At 37.0% G+C, this 14758-nt stretch overlaps 1 pseudogene; it reads left to right on the top strand.

The window, feature by feature from the left end:
* The first annotated feature begins 7818 nt into the window (after positions 1-7818).
* On the top strand, positions 7819-8188 carry LOC119035208 (40S ribosomal protein S24-like; annotated as a pseudogene).
* Positions 8189-14758: the final 6570 nt, after the last annotated feature.

Raw genomic sequence — 14758 nt, 5'->3', positions numbered from 1 at the left:
TGGGGCAATGAATTAATTTTTAACAAAAATGATAACATTTTTCTTTTTTAAAGTAAGGTATTTTTACGAACACTCTCATCCCATCATTTTGCATAATGCATTCAAAATGCAGTCAGAGTTTATTAAGAATATGTGAAGGTTCAAGTCAATTTTATTTAAATTTATGATTAATGCACTTACTTTGGTTAGTCAGTTGATCTGATAATGCTGTTTTTAGCTAACAGAGAATGGATACTACACCCCTAGCCCTCTAAAAAAATGCAGTAAGAACAATTATTGTTTGGGTTTTTAAATATTACAAACCCTTTTCTGAATCACCTGGCATATTACAAAAAAAAAAGATGTAGATTAACTTTCCCATTATCTGGAGCTTGAAACAGATTGCTAACTTTCTAAGTTCAGAAAATATCACAATTAAATTTGGAAAGAAAGGTGTTATAAAACCAAAACAGAGAAACAAAGGAATAGACTCTGTAACACACAATAACATTCAACCAGGAGAGATGAGCAAAGTTGCTCACAGCATCTGACAAATGAAAAGGCCTATTCCCTAAAACATAAAAGAAGCAAAACAAATTCACTAAGCTGTTGCTGTCATAGAACTTGTTTTGTGGTTATTCAGCAAGAAGAAACATACCCAACATCCATAACAGGCACTGAGTCATTCCCTAACATCCTTTCTTCCAGGCTAACATAACTTTTAGTTGACATGAGACTGCTCCAAATAAATGTTATTTCCCAGGCCCCATTGAGCAAATGTTGTCACGTAACTAAGTTCTGGCCAGATATAAGTGGAACTGTCCTGTGGTAGCTTGACAACTACTTGAAGAGAAGGCTAATATGTACCTTCTGTCACTCTTGTTTGACATTTCCATCTTCATGCCTGGGACACAGACACCGCCATCTTAGACAATGAAGTTGAAACTTCACATTTTGAAGGAACCGGAGAAAAAAGGGCAGGATCTCTGCTCATGGAACAACTATACCAACTCTGGACTGCCTGTCTGGACTTTAAAACGAGGGAGAAATAAGCATTTATCCTGCTCAGGTCACTGGACTTGGGGCTTTGTGTCAAACCTAAACTAATGAACACACCAGCTTTAAGGCTCATGAGTCCATGTTGGGAGCAAACCACTACCTATTTAAAATCCGATAAAAAGAGATATGGACTGTTTTTGTTGTTGTTGTTGTAGATAATATAGATAAAAAATCAAAGCAAACAAAAATAAACATCATAGTAGAAAACATTTTCTAAAATACAGTTGAAATATAAAGTGAAGCCTGAGTTCTTATCCCAGTTGTATCGCTGATTTCTACCAAGGCATAATGAAATGAAATAAATACATAAATCATAATAGACACAAACTAGTAATTATTTGTTTTTAAGAGTGTGTGAATAGTCATTTTGTTGTGTGATGTCATAGAGCACATTTACTTTTATTTACTTTTATTTTATTCAATATACAGATATTATAGAATTGTATACCTGAATCCTATATAATTTTATTAACCAGTGTTACCCCAACAAATTCAATTAAAAATTACTTCAAAATTAAAAAATACTTCTATTCCAGATTTCTTTTTTTTTTAAAGATTTTATTTATTTATCTTTAGAGGGGAAGGGAAGGAGAGAGGGAGATAAACATCAATGTATGGTTGCCTCTCGTGCATCTGCTGCTGGCAACTGTCCTGCAACCCAGGCATGTGCCCTGACTGGGAATTGAACTGTGATCCTTTTTGGTTTATAGGCTCAATCCACTGAACTACACCAGCCAGGAATATTCCAGGTTTCTTGAATCAAATTGTGTGTTAGCTGAAAACTAGCTGAGAAGGAAGGTCTCGCTGTTGCTAGACTAATCTTTATTAAATATTAAAAAAAAATCAAACCTTCAATTCCTCCCCTTTCCTGCCACCCCCTCCTGCACTTCACATGCACTCAGTAGATAATTTCAACTCTTCTCAGAGAAAATGGGAGCCTTCAAGTAGGAAGCCTCTCAATTCTGTAATACCAGATTTCCAAACCCACCCATGCTTATATTCATTCTAGCCTCCTCCCTCATGTCACAGTAGAAGAGATGTCTCCCCTCATGCCCAAGGTCCATTGTGCTTTGAGTCCCAACACCTCCTGCCTTCTCAGGAACAAATGCTGTTTAAATATTTTAAATATCTTCTCAACTGGATTTTCCCATCTGTGTATAAACAAGCTTGTCTTGCCCATTAAATGAACATTTCCTGCCTAAGTCTCTATCCTTTCTAGATAATGTTTCAGTAAACATGGTCAGTTTTTGCCTTCGTGATTCCTTCTTCTCTGTGCTTGTATAACTGACCCCAAGGTTGAGAAATAGGTCCCCATATTTAATCAGGTTACAGCCAAGTTTTCTGGAGTGAGGAAATAGATATTCCCTCTCTTTTATGGTTGCATGTATCTGCTCCTACCCCATTTATGTGTTGAATTCTTGGTTTAATTGTCAGAGGAAAATTTTATGTTCCCAATTTCCTTATTCCTACAGAGTACCTTACTGTGACTACAGAATACACAGTGCCAGTTTTCACAGTATTTTCCTGACTAAAAGAATTCCTCAGAATCAGTGTACATATCTGCACTACACAGATAATTGCAGATTGTCTCCTAGTCTTCTAATTTCATTATAGAGCTCACTAAGAAGTGCAATGTTAATTGAGCAGTTCCACTGGAAAAAAATGATGTTATTCCTAATAGACTTTATTGAAATATTTGCATTATATCAAGAGTTTACCAAAATTTCCCATTTTACAAATTCATATTTAACTACTTACATGGACCCCACTGCCATGGAAGATAAAAATAAATTTGATAAAACTGGAATGGATATTTGTAGAGAAACAATAAATGCTTTACATTTATTGAAGTGTTTTATTATCACATACATCAGTAAAAAGACATTGATCGTCTGACCCACATGGAAAAGATGTTAAAGTAAAGAGAAAAAAGATATGCCTCTGATTCAAGCTGATAAGAAGATTATTGATGTATTTTAGGAGCACACTTTCATTTACATGTTCCCAGATAACCAATATTGAACCCAGGAAGCAAGAATGGCTGCTACATCTGAATTTTATGATGGCTTTCTGATTTGTTGTTACTTAAAGCAATCACATAAGGGCAGCAAATTCCCAAACCATCAGAAAATGTAGTATTGAAAAAATTTCAGTGTTAGTTTCTTTCAGATGAAACTTCATGAGGAGTAGAAATAATAAAAGACTATGCTATGAGTGTGTGATGAAGTAGTTAGGGTCACTGTGATTTAACTGGATGGCTTTCATTTAACTCACACATGGTATTTCTTAAGTGGCATTTTTTTCAGATAATCAGTACAGCATAGACACTGCTCATCAAAAGCTCTCATTAAAAAATAAACAATTGAAACCCTTTTCATAAATATGGTGCCCAAAGAGAAGAAGGAAGACTGCTGCTCCCAAAACCAAAGCCAAGGCAAAGGCTTTAAAGGCACAGAAAGCCCTGCTAAGAGATGTCCACAACCACAAAATAGAAGATCTGCACGCCACCCACCTTCTAGAAGCCTAAGACACTGTGGCTCTGAAGGCAGCCTAAATATCCTTGGAAGAGAGCTCCCAGGTGCAGCAAGCCTGACCACGATGCCATCATCAAGTTCACTCTGACTACTGAGCAAGCTGTGAAGAAGAATGAACAATACACTTGTGTTCATTGCAGATGCCAATTCCATCAAGCAGCAGATCAAACAGGCTGTGAAGAAGCTCTATGACATTGACATGGCCAAGGTCAACACCCTGATCAAGTTCAATGGGGAGAAGAAGGCATATGCTTGACTGGCTGCAGACTAGGAGGCTTTGGATGCTGCCAACAAAACAGGGATCATCTAAACTGGGTCCACCTGGCAGGGTGGAGGGGAATGAAGGGGGGAAATAGAACAATCGTAATGGCATAATCAATAAAATAGATTTAAAAAATTTGATACTGTAAAAAAAATAAACATTTGAAAATAACTTTCAATGAAAATTCATTTTATAAAAAGCTAAGCCTTTTAAAAGATTAAAGATTGGGTTGCTTCTATGTATTTTATAGAACCACAACATAATTTAAAATTGTTCCCAAAAAAAGCACTGTGCAATTCAATTTTAAAAATTATTAATACATTTTACTTCAAATATTTCTGAATTCTACTTATAAAAATTTTACTCTGAGTATGAAATAAGGAAAAATGAAGCCATTCTGGAAACCAGGAAGAAATTTTGCTATTTGTGGGCCAACAATAAATGAAATAGTGTCCTCTGATTTTAGTGTCTGGGCAAGGGGATAAATATGGGCACTGCTACATTCAAAAAAGCTTAATGAGTGGATGGTGAGATTTAAAAAGCAGACTGGAAGGCAGACTGGAATGAATTTGAAAATGGGAAGAAACTCATGGAAATTTATCAAGGCTGGATTGCAGTAGTTATTGCCTTTGTAAATATGTTGTCAAATTACATTTGTTATTCAGTCCTGGAGTTTAAGGATGATTGTATCAGTATGTGTTTGAGGGGATATGTGTTTGTTGTATGAAGAAAACTATTTAACAGTTGTATACAACAATAAGAAAACTAAAATTGTAGGCATTAACATTTTTTTTTACAAATAGACCTATTAACTAAAATGATACTTAGCTGGTAGTATGATTACATATGCTTTTCTATGATTATTTAGAAATCTCTTATTCAGTTTATAGATTTTATGGTTATGTGTATTAATTTCCAATTGCTGCTGTAACAGATTACCACAAATGTAAGGGCTTGAAATCACACAAGTGCATAATCAGACAGTTCTGGAAGTCAGAAATCCGGAATGGCATTCAGTGGGCTAAAACCGAGCTGTGAAGAGGGTTGTGTTTCTTTTGGAGGCTCTGGAGGAGAATCCTCTTCATTGCCTTTTGTAGCTTCAACAGGTCATCTGCATCTTTTGGTTCATGGTCCCTTCCCCTGTCTTCAAAGCAGCAGCATAGCACCTCAAAATCTTCTGTGTGGTTCTGTCTTCACAGTTTTCTCTTACTCTGACCCTCCTGTCTCCCTCTTGTACAGACTGTTGAGCTTCCATTACACCCAAGGATAATCTCCCATTTCGAGATTCTTAATTTAACCATATTGACAAAGTCTCTTTTGCTGTGTAAGGTAACATATTCACGGGTTGGGGAGATTAGGATGTGGATGTCTTTGGGACAGGGTCATTATTTTGCCTCCTGCAGTATGGTAGACTGGATTATTGTTCCAATTCTTCATTCCTCCCCAGAAATAGGATTATACATTTACATCTGGGGCAGTGAGTTTTTTTCTGTGTCCTCTCACTGTGGTTAAGGAGTATGTCCCCACACCTTGGTTCTGGGATTGACCACATGATTTGCTTTGGCCAATGGGATTGTAGCAGCTGTGATACAATCAAAGAGAGCTCTGGGCATGCTGTCTTGTACCTCTGCATTACCATGAGAAGAACATACCCAAGACAAGAGTCACATATAGCCCTACCTCAGACCAGACTGGATTAGTTACCCTTCAGCTGACCACTGGCCTCTCCACTGATATCTGAGAATAAATTATTGTTGTTTTAGGTCAGTGAATTTTGGTGTGAGATAACTTGTGTTTCATTTTTATGGCAATTTTTCTTTTTCTCAATTTTATTCTTTACTCCTAGTTATTTTACTAGATCACATTTATTCATCATATATTTAACAACTGCCTAACTACTAGGTGCTAGGTATTGAGCAAAGTTCTGGACAGACGTATGGAAGCTAAGCTTCCATGCTCTCCATTTACCTGGAGCTCACAGACATTCCCAAAGGAGGGGAAAGGAATAGGAGAGAAAAACTTAAGGTCATTCTTTGGTTGAGTTGGATAGCAAAGATTTCATTGACGTGATTCATCATGGGCAATGTACACTGATGTGACGTAACTGAACAAATTTTTATTGAGTGGCTAGTTTGTGAGTGAGGTAGGTGTTAGGGATACGTATAAGAAAAAGATACAGACTATTTTAAAAGTTTTTAGAATTTGCATTACTGATCATAGAAATTATATTACTGACACTGAGCTAATGAAATCTTTCTGTTCTATTCATGTTGACTGTGCATTCATAACTGGTATTATAGCTCTGATTTTTTAAAAAGCAATTTTTAAAAAATGACCAGTTGTTCTGGGCTCAGATTATGCTTCTGCCTCTGAGATTCTATAATTTATAACAAGAAATATATTAAAAACATAATTTAGTAGGAAAAATATTGGAAACTATAAGTTTAAGACTGGGGTAATGTCTGTTGATTTTAGCTGTTTATATACCAGTGCTTCTCAAGCTATGTATAGTGAAGGACCATTTACTTTTTGTTGTTAAATTTCTAATCCATACTGACTGATACACAAATAAAATGTGATTAGAAATACTAAGGCAGTGCAGTTCCTAAATACTGTCATTTTTGATGCCTATCTTTTCACTCACTGGTAACGGTTTGTGGACTGGTATTGGTCTGTAGAGTGGACGCTGAGGAACAATGATGCTGTTTCTTAATCTGAAAATCAAGAATCTGAGTATACTTGAGTGCACAAAATTTGAGGACTTTCGCTAATAATTCATGTGTCAAATTTATTGTTTTCTTATATTAGCTTTTATTTTTTAGAAAAAGAAATGGTATATGAAAATGAGGTAGCCTTTCTATGAATTCTCTCAGGTCCCTCTTACAAAATGTTATGTTTTATGACTCAAACTGAAATGACTGAGTGACTGAAGTGACTGTAAATATCACTGTGACTGAAACTTTAAGTTGTACAAAGTGGTTTTCAAATATTTTCAATTGGGAAAAAAAAACCCAAACAACCCCCCCCCCCCCACAAAAATGTGAACCACAAAGGTATCTAGAAAAGCAGAGGATACTTCGCTCTGCTACCTGCCAGAGGGTGTTATTCCAAATGATATGTAAGATTGGCCCTTTGGCAAATTATATTCTGAGTCTACTTTGTTAAGTTCCTCTAATGAGCATTAGTTCTCTGTACATGCTTCTCTTTTGCAATTACTGTGCTGGACAATACTTTTACAAATATTGTATTTGCAAATAAATAGAGTTTTACCTTTAAGAGGATAACATTTTGTTTTAGACAAGTAAGTCTTCTAATGTTACTCAAATGACTTTGAAAATGTTTGACTTTTCCATGGTGTAAATAGTTCTTAGTTTATTTTGGTAATAGCATGATAGTACAAATATTATAAATATATAATGTGTTTTTTATAGAGAAAAGCACAAACAAAAGTCTTTTCCTCAGGTTAGTTAATGTGGGCAGTGTGGTTTTCACTTTTGAACAAAAATAAATATTTCCCTTTAAAATGTTCCATATAAGCCTTGGCTACTGTGGTTCAGTGGATTGAGCACCAGCCCGTGAACCAAGAGGTCACCAGTTCAATTCCCAGTGAGGGCACATGCCCGGGTTATGAGCCAGGTCCCCAGTTAGGGGCCTGTGAGAGGCAACTGATTTTCTTTCTCCATCCCTTCCTCTCTCCCTAAAAGTAAATAAGTAAAATGTTTTTAAAAATAAAATGTTCTATTGAACATTGTTGCCCAAGAAGCACATGGCTGTATTTTCTTTGAAAATATAAAAATAAGTTATATACTCTTCTAATATGTAGTAAAGTACAATTAAAGCACATAATTTGGGGATGCTTCAGGGTTTCCTTTTTTTGTGCTCCACCAAGTTAAAGTAATTTTTCTAGATTTAAAAAGTATGCGTTTTGCTCTTTACTTCCATTGCTGCTTAAAGATTGGCAGCCATCGTGAACAACCGACTATCTGGACCAGGAAGTTCATGACCAGCAGACTACTTCAGCAGAAACAAATGGTCACTGATGTCCTTTAGTCTGGTGAGGCAATAGTACCCAAGACAAAAATTTGGGAGAAACTAACGAAAATGTGTAAGTCCACACCAGATATCATCTTTGTGTTTGGATTCAGAACCCATCTGGGTGGTGGCAAGACAACTGGCTTTGGCATGATATATGATTCCTTGGGTTATGCAAAGAAAAATTAACCCAAACACAGACTTGCAAAACATGGTCTATATGAGAAGAAGACCTCAGGAAAACAGAGAAAGGAACTCAAGAACACAGTGAAGAAAGTCGGGGGGGACTGCAAAGGCCAATGTTGGTGCTGGCAAAAAGTGACCTGGAGATTAGACAACAGAAGGAGTAAAGATTCTTTAGTGACTTTATCTGTGGTGATTACGCAGATTTTTCATGAGAGTATCAATTAAACTGAGAACTTTTAAAAAGTATGCATTTTGACAGCACTGCATAAAAATATAATATGCAGATTTTTAAATCTCTGTAAAAAATTAGGATAGTTAAAAAAATAAAACCGAGTGCTCACAGAAATGTAAAGCAAGATGGCTGGAGAGGAATCAGATTTGCCAGTGCATCTGGCGCTCAAGTGAGTACTTGGGGAAGGCACAATGCTTTCGGGATCAAAGCCGAGAACTCAAATGAGGAAGCTAGTTTTTGATAGACAGTAATGTGTGTCCAGAATGTTGAACAAATGGACTGAGGGTCAGTGAAGCCTGCCAGCATGGGAAATGACATAATTCTTGATGTCCTTCATTGTGCCATAGGCATGTCTGTGACAGTCTACAAATTGTGAAGACTGGGTCACAATTTGTCAACAGTACTGACTTTCTTTGCCTACTGAAATTTAATCTGTAAGATAACATTAAAGTAGTCATTCGACAAGTAAAAAATAAAAGGGGGAGAAGTGAGATATACATTATCAGGGAAAAATGTCAAAAAATTTTGTTGGAGATGCAGATGAAAATTGTATTAGGAAATGAGATTGAACATAGATTTGATATATATATTTATATATAATACTATATTTATATATCTATAAATATAAATAATATTATCTCTACATAGCTATTCCTATCTTCTCAATCTTTCCTGTTTAACCTTTCAAGGTAATATTGTATATTTGCCTTTTCTTAATCATGCATTGAATTATTGCATGTTCAGTCTCCTGTGTTGACCATGGCTGAATTGTATCTATTCTCTGAGTGATTATTAACAGGCCATATTCACAATATTGAAAATAAATTGTATTATATAGTTTATGAAAATGGTTATTTACAATTTCAAAAAGCAACTGCCATTGGTTCAGTGTTGTATTTATAGTTTTTAAAACATGAAACATAACAGATCAAGTTTATTTCCTCACGTGAGCAAGTAAAATTAAATAACTTTAAGAGCTAGAGATCTCATTTAATTCTTGAAGAGTAAGGCATCAACACAGAATCGTAGACTTCATCTTAGTTCACGGCCTTTGTTCGGCTGTGCCATGGCCATTAAGGAGCACATGCCTCCATGTGTTAACTAACATTACTGTGGTGAGCATTTTACATAATGCACGTATATCAAATCATAACATTGTTTACTTTAAACCCATACAATGTTATATGTCAATTATATCTCATTAAAGCTGGAAAAATCAATAAATAAAAGTGAAAAAAACCACACGCCTCAGCTGCTTGTAGGAGAATGAGAACAAACATACTTAATGTTTTATATGACTCATTAAGTTGTTTAATCTTAAGTGGACCTTCTCAGTAGTTTTCCAGATTAGTTTTTGTTTCTAACTAGAGCTAAAATATATAAAAAAGGACAAAAGTTAAATGGGGGAGGGGAGTAAGAAGGGGAAGGAATGGAAGAGTTTCTGGGTACAGTAATATACAATGCAAATAATATGCAAATATTGAGGCAGTGCTTAAAGTCATGTAAAAATATTTTTTTCTTTGCTTAGTAGTGGGACACTAGAAAAAAGGAAGAATTTGGTTGAGCCTTTTATATTTTATTTAATTTTACTCTTATTGGTCTTAAGGTAGTCATTTGTAAAACACTACTGTTTAATATTGGCAACTTTGAAAGTCACTGAAAAAAATTAAATGGCAATTTAATGTTAACAGCTGCTTATGGTTATCAAATCCATCAAAACCCTTCATGAATATATTAGGCGCAAACCCATTGAATTACTGCTGCTGCAGACAGCTTGGTATTTTAACATTGCCTTGTGAGAATAGATGTACTATAACAAGAGGAAGGACTCTGGTGACAATTTACTATTTTCTCTTTGGATAGAGAAAAACACTTAGACCTGTTTCTAATTATTTAATGTCCTAAAACCTCAGCTACCTTAGCTATAAAACGCTATCTGTAGAAGTGTACTAGAAAATTATGTTTCATCTAAATTCATGCTCTTAATAATAACTGCAATAAGAAAACAAAACCAAAATTTCCCGTAATAAAAATAACTAACATGGGTTAGAAAAAAATAATTAACATGGGTTAGGATAGAGAAAATTGAGTAAATAGTCCATATTGAGCCAATTTTGATTCAGAACCTCTGAAGTTTAATTAATAAGGCAGTCGTGCCATTCAATTTCATGCTTTAAGAAGCCTATCTTCCCATTAAATGTTGTCAAGGATGCTGTAGGACCAGAACTATCCTAAAGAAAGAAGAGGGCACACAGTATAAAATATTCCCATGAACACCTGGTTTGCTTTCCATGGCTGAACTTGAAACCATTCCTTGGAAGGTCCACGCAGCCTGCCTTCTCTCAGGGTGTTCCAAATTCCAAAATACTGTCTCAGTTACCTTTCATCCAAAGCCATGGTGGGCTTAATGCAGGTATTAGAAGACCTGACTTCTGCCCTGGCTGGTGTGGCTCAATGGATTGAGTGCTGGCCTGCGAACTGAAGGTTTGCTAGTTCGATTCCCAGTTGGGGCACGTGCCTGTGCGTTGTGGGTCGGGCCGCCAGTTGGAGGCATATGAGAGGCAACCGATTGATGAGATGTATCTCTCACATGTTTCTTTCTTTTTCCTTTTTCCTCTCTCTAAAAATGGGTAAAAATCTAAAAAAAAAAAAAAAAAAAAAAAAAAGACATGACTTCTCAAACCAGTCTAGAAAAGGAGAAATCTAGTCTGAAATGTGAAGGTGGATAGTTACCCACCCACTTTCCTAAGTCTCTAATTGGTGGAATTTCAAGGAGTGCAAATCACAAGTTGTGCTTATCCTTGGGAAGGCTTAAATTATGCCAGTGACCTTGCATATCATTTAGATTAAGGCTCAAGGATAACTCTTTCTAAATCTGTTATTAGCTAAGAGAAAAATGGAATCTTCAAGGTTGAGTGTCTGAGATAGTAAGTAGAGATTTTGATGAAAAGAAATAGGGGAGAATCAAAAGTTCTTGTCTTTTTATGTACGGGCTCCTAGTTCAAAGTAACCTCACCAAACCATAGAGTAGCAAAAAGTTTACATGGAGAGGGAGGGGGTCTGCATTCATTTTTTTACAGAAATAAAGAATAAGAATTTTCTTGGCATGTTCCTAGTGCACATACTCTGGGACCAGGCCTGATTAGTAGAAGGCAAGACAGGGACTTGGGTCCATCTCTTCTCTGAGGTCCCATCTAGAATATAATGCCAGCCTTTAAATCAACCCTGCAAAAATAAGGCAGAACTATATACAGTCCAAGAGTGCTAAAAGTAATCCAAACACGATGGCCCTTTTGAAAGTAGGCAAGGTAAAGAAGGCTTGGTCTCAGGACCCAGGCAGAAACTGGGTAGCTAGAACTAGGACATAAGGTCAGCCAAGTTATCATCAGGATTGACTTTACAATGGTAAGGTCTCTGGCCATTTTGAGTCTGGGTAGGGAGAATTAATTTCAGTTAAAAGGAAAAGAGGACTGTTACCTGGAGAGGGAACAGGTAGCATTGATAAGTCTGAAATGGGAGGGACAATTCCTCCTCAGCTTTTCCTAATTTGTGGAATCCTATAGACATACAGCATCTTTTTTAAAAATATATTTTATTGATTATGCCATTACAGTTCTATTTCCTCCCTTCATTCCCCTCCACCCTGCACATCCCTCTCCCACCATTCCCACCCCCCTTTAGTTTATGACCACATGTCTCAAGTTCTTTAGATTCTATATTTCCCATACTATTCTTGCCCTCCCCTCTATCTATTTTCTACCTACCGTCTATGCTACTTATTTTCTGTACCTTCTCCCCCTTCTCCTTCTCCCACTCCCCTCTTGCTAACCCTCCATATGATCTTCATTTCTATGGTTCTGCTCCTGATCCAGCTGTTCTCTTAGTTTGTTTTTGTTTTAGGTGTGGTTCTTAGTAACTGTGAGTTTGCTGTCCTTTCACTGTTCATCTTTTTTATCTTCTTTTTCTTAGGTAAGTCCCTTTAACATTTCATATAATAAGGGCTTGGTGATGATGAACTCCTTGAATTTGATCTTATCTGAGAAGCACTTTATCTGTCCTTCCATTCTAAATGAAAGCTTTGCTGGATAGAGCAATCTTGGATGTAGGTCTTTGGATTTCATGACTTGGAATACTTCTTTCCAGCCCCTTCTTGCCAGTAAGGTCTCTTTTGAGAAATCAGCTGACAGTCTGATGGGAATTCCTTTGTAGGTGACTGTCCCCTTATCTCTTGCTGCTTCTAGGATTCTCTCCTTCATTTTAATCTTGGCTAATGTAATTATGATGTGCCTTGGTGTGTTCCTTCTTGGGTCCAACTTCTTTGGGACTCTCTGAGCTTCCTGGATTTCCTGGAAGTCTATTTCCTTTGCCAGAATGGGGAAGTTTTCTTTTATTATTTGTTCAAATAAGTTTTCTACTTGCGGCTATTCCTCTTCCCCTTCTGGTACTCCTATAATTTGGATGTTGGAACATTTAAAGATGTCCTGGAGGTTCCTAAGCCTCTTCTCATTTTTTTGAATTCTCGTTTCTTCATTCTTTTCTGTTTGGTCATTTTTTTCCTTCCTTCTGGTCCACTCCTTTGATTTGAGTCTCAGTTTCCTTTCCATTACTATTGGTGGTCTGTGCATTTCCATTAATTTCAATTAGTTTAGCCTTCATATGTTCCTCTAATTTGTCACTATAATCAGCCAGTTCTGTGAGCACTTGAACTGTGCATCTGAAAGTTTAGCTATTTCTTCATCACTTAGATTTATTGGCTCTGGGGCTCCGAGTTGTTCTTGAGCCATGTTTTGATCTGTTTGTGCCTATTACATACCAGGAGGTGTTTACCAGGGCGGGGCCACCCAGGTGGCTGGTTTGTGACGCTGTATGTGGGGGTGGGGTCAGAGAGGGACAATGGTGGCCCCCTCAGCCACTTTCTGCCACTGGGGCCTGCACGGTCTGTCCCACTACTTCACTCCTTCACCAGTTTATCTGCTTTTGAATGTGTGACTGTGGTCAGCCGTCAGTGAGTCCACTACCTTGTGCCCTCAGTGGGTCCACCTGCTACTCCACACCTGGGATCTGCCCACAGCTGCCTGCACACCTGGGTTGTGCGCTTGGGTTGTGCGCCCGGGTCGGTCTGGTGGATCTTTCCTGCTCGATTCTGCTCTGCCGCTGGCTCTGCCCCTCTTACTGGTTTGGCCAAAGGGTTTGTTGTTGTCGTCAGACTTCCGTGTAGTTCAATTTTCCGTGGTTTGGCTGCGTTTTTGTTGCTAAAACTTTATTGTTTTTAAACTTGGTTGTGTGAGAAGGCGCAGTGCTTCCACCTATGCCTCCATCTTGGTGGAAGTCTCCATACAGCATCTTAAGAATTCAAATCTACTATTGACATTTAATAAATTCATTCTATATTAAATTGCTTATTATCCTTATATTTAAATGATTGGCCATAATAGCCAAATGTCTGAGTATATGTTTGTGTGTATGCAAATGAGATTGAGAGCAAAAGAGAAAGAATCTGTTACCTAATCTTGCTAATTTAAAAAATTATACGAATAGGATTAATAATAATTATGATGTAAAAACTCAAAAGATAAGTTACCAAGCCAATTCTATCAGAATCTAATGGATCTGGTGGGGATTACAATTTTTTCCTGCTGATGCCACACAATGATAAACTTGTAAGAGGACACCCCTCCGAAAAACCAGAATTTCTTCTGGGGGGGTGAGCCGCTTTTAGTACCAGCTTCCCCCACTAGGTGAGTGGTCTAGGGACCCATCTCTATTGGTGTACCAACTGGCATTGTTGTGAGAGGCTGCATTTGGCTTCAGTGAATTTTTTTTGGAAGACTCAATGTGTTTGCCCATTTCATGATGGGTGATTTATGAGCATACCTGCCCACACTGCACTGAGTGTTCAGCAGTTTTTGACTAAAAACAGTATGACCCCCATGCCCCACCCTCCCTATTCACTGGATCTTGCCCCAGGTGACTGTCTTTGTTTTCCTGATAAATAAAGGCCTCAAAGGGAAATGTTTTGCCAATGTAGAAGAGGTGAAACAAAAAATGGCACAAGCACTAAATGGCCTCAAAATCAAAGAGTTCAAAAACTGTTTCAAGTGGTGGGGAAAAGTCTCAGTAGGTGTATTGCATCAAATGAAGAGTACTTTGAAGGCAACTGCAGTTTAAACATGTAAGAATAAATACAAAATTTTTATAAATTAATTCTGGGTATTTTTAGCCCCCCCTTGTATATCTACTAGCCCAAGAAGATTCAAATGAAGAGAGGAATAAGAATTTAGAAAATAAAAGCAAATCTTCATTTCTAAAAACTTTTTAAAAGAACCCTAACTAGGTGACTAAAAGACATAATAATAGCTTTAAAAGTTTTAAAAGCTGCAAAATAAATGCAAAATTTTAATTATTTTTATCTATTCCACTCTTTACCTGTGACAGCACAGGAGTGTATGCTCAATGGCTTTGCTATTTGTCAAC

Source organism: Artibeus jamaicensis, unplaced genomic scaffold (genome assembly GCF_021234435.1).
Source record: "Artibeus jamaicensis isolate MK-2021 breed Jamaican fruit bat unplaced genomic scaffold, CSHL_Jam_final contig_3230, whole genome shotgun sequence".
NCBI classification, from domain to species: Eukaryota; Metazoa; Chordata; class Mammalia; order Chiroptera; family Phyllostomidae; genus Artibeus; species Artibeus jamaicensis.
The sequence above is the reverse complement of the archived record's forward strand: the minus strand, read 5'-3'. Positions and strand labels throughout refer to the sequence as shown.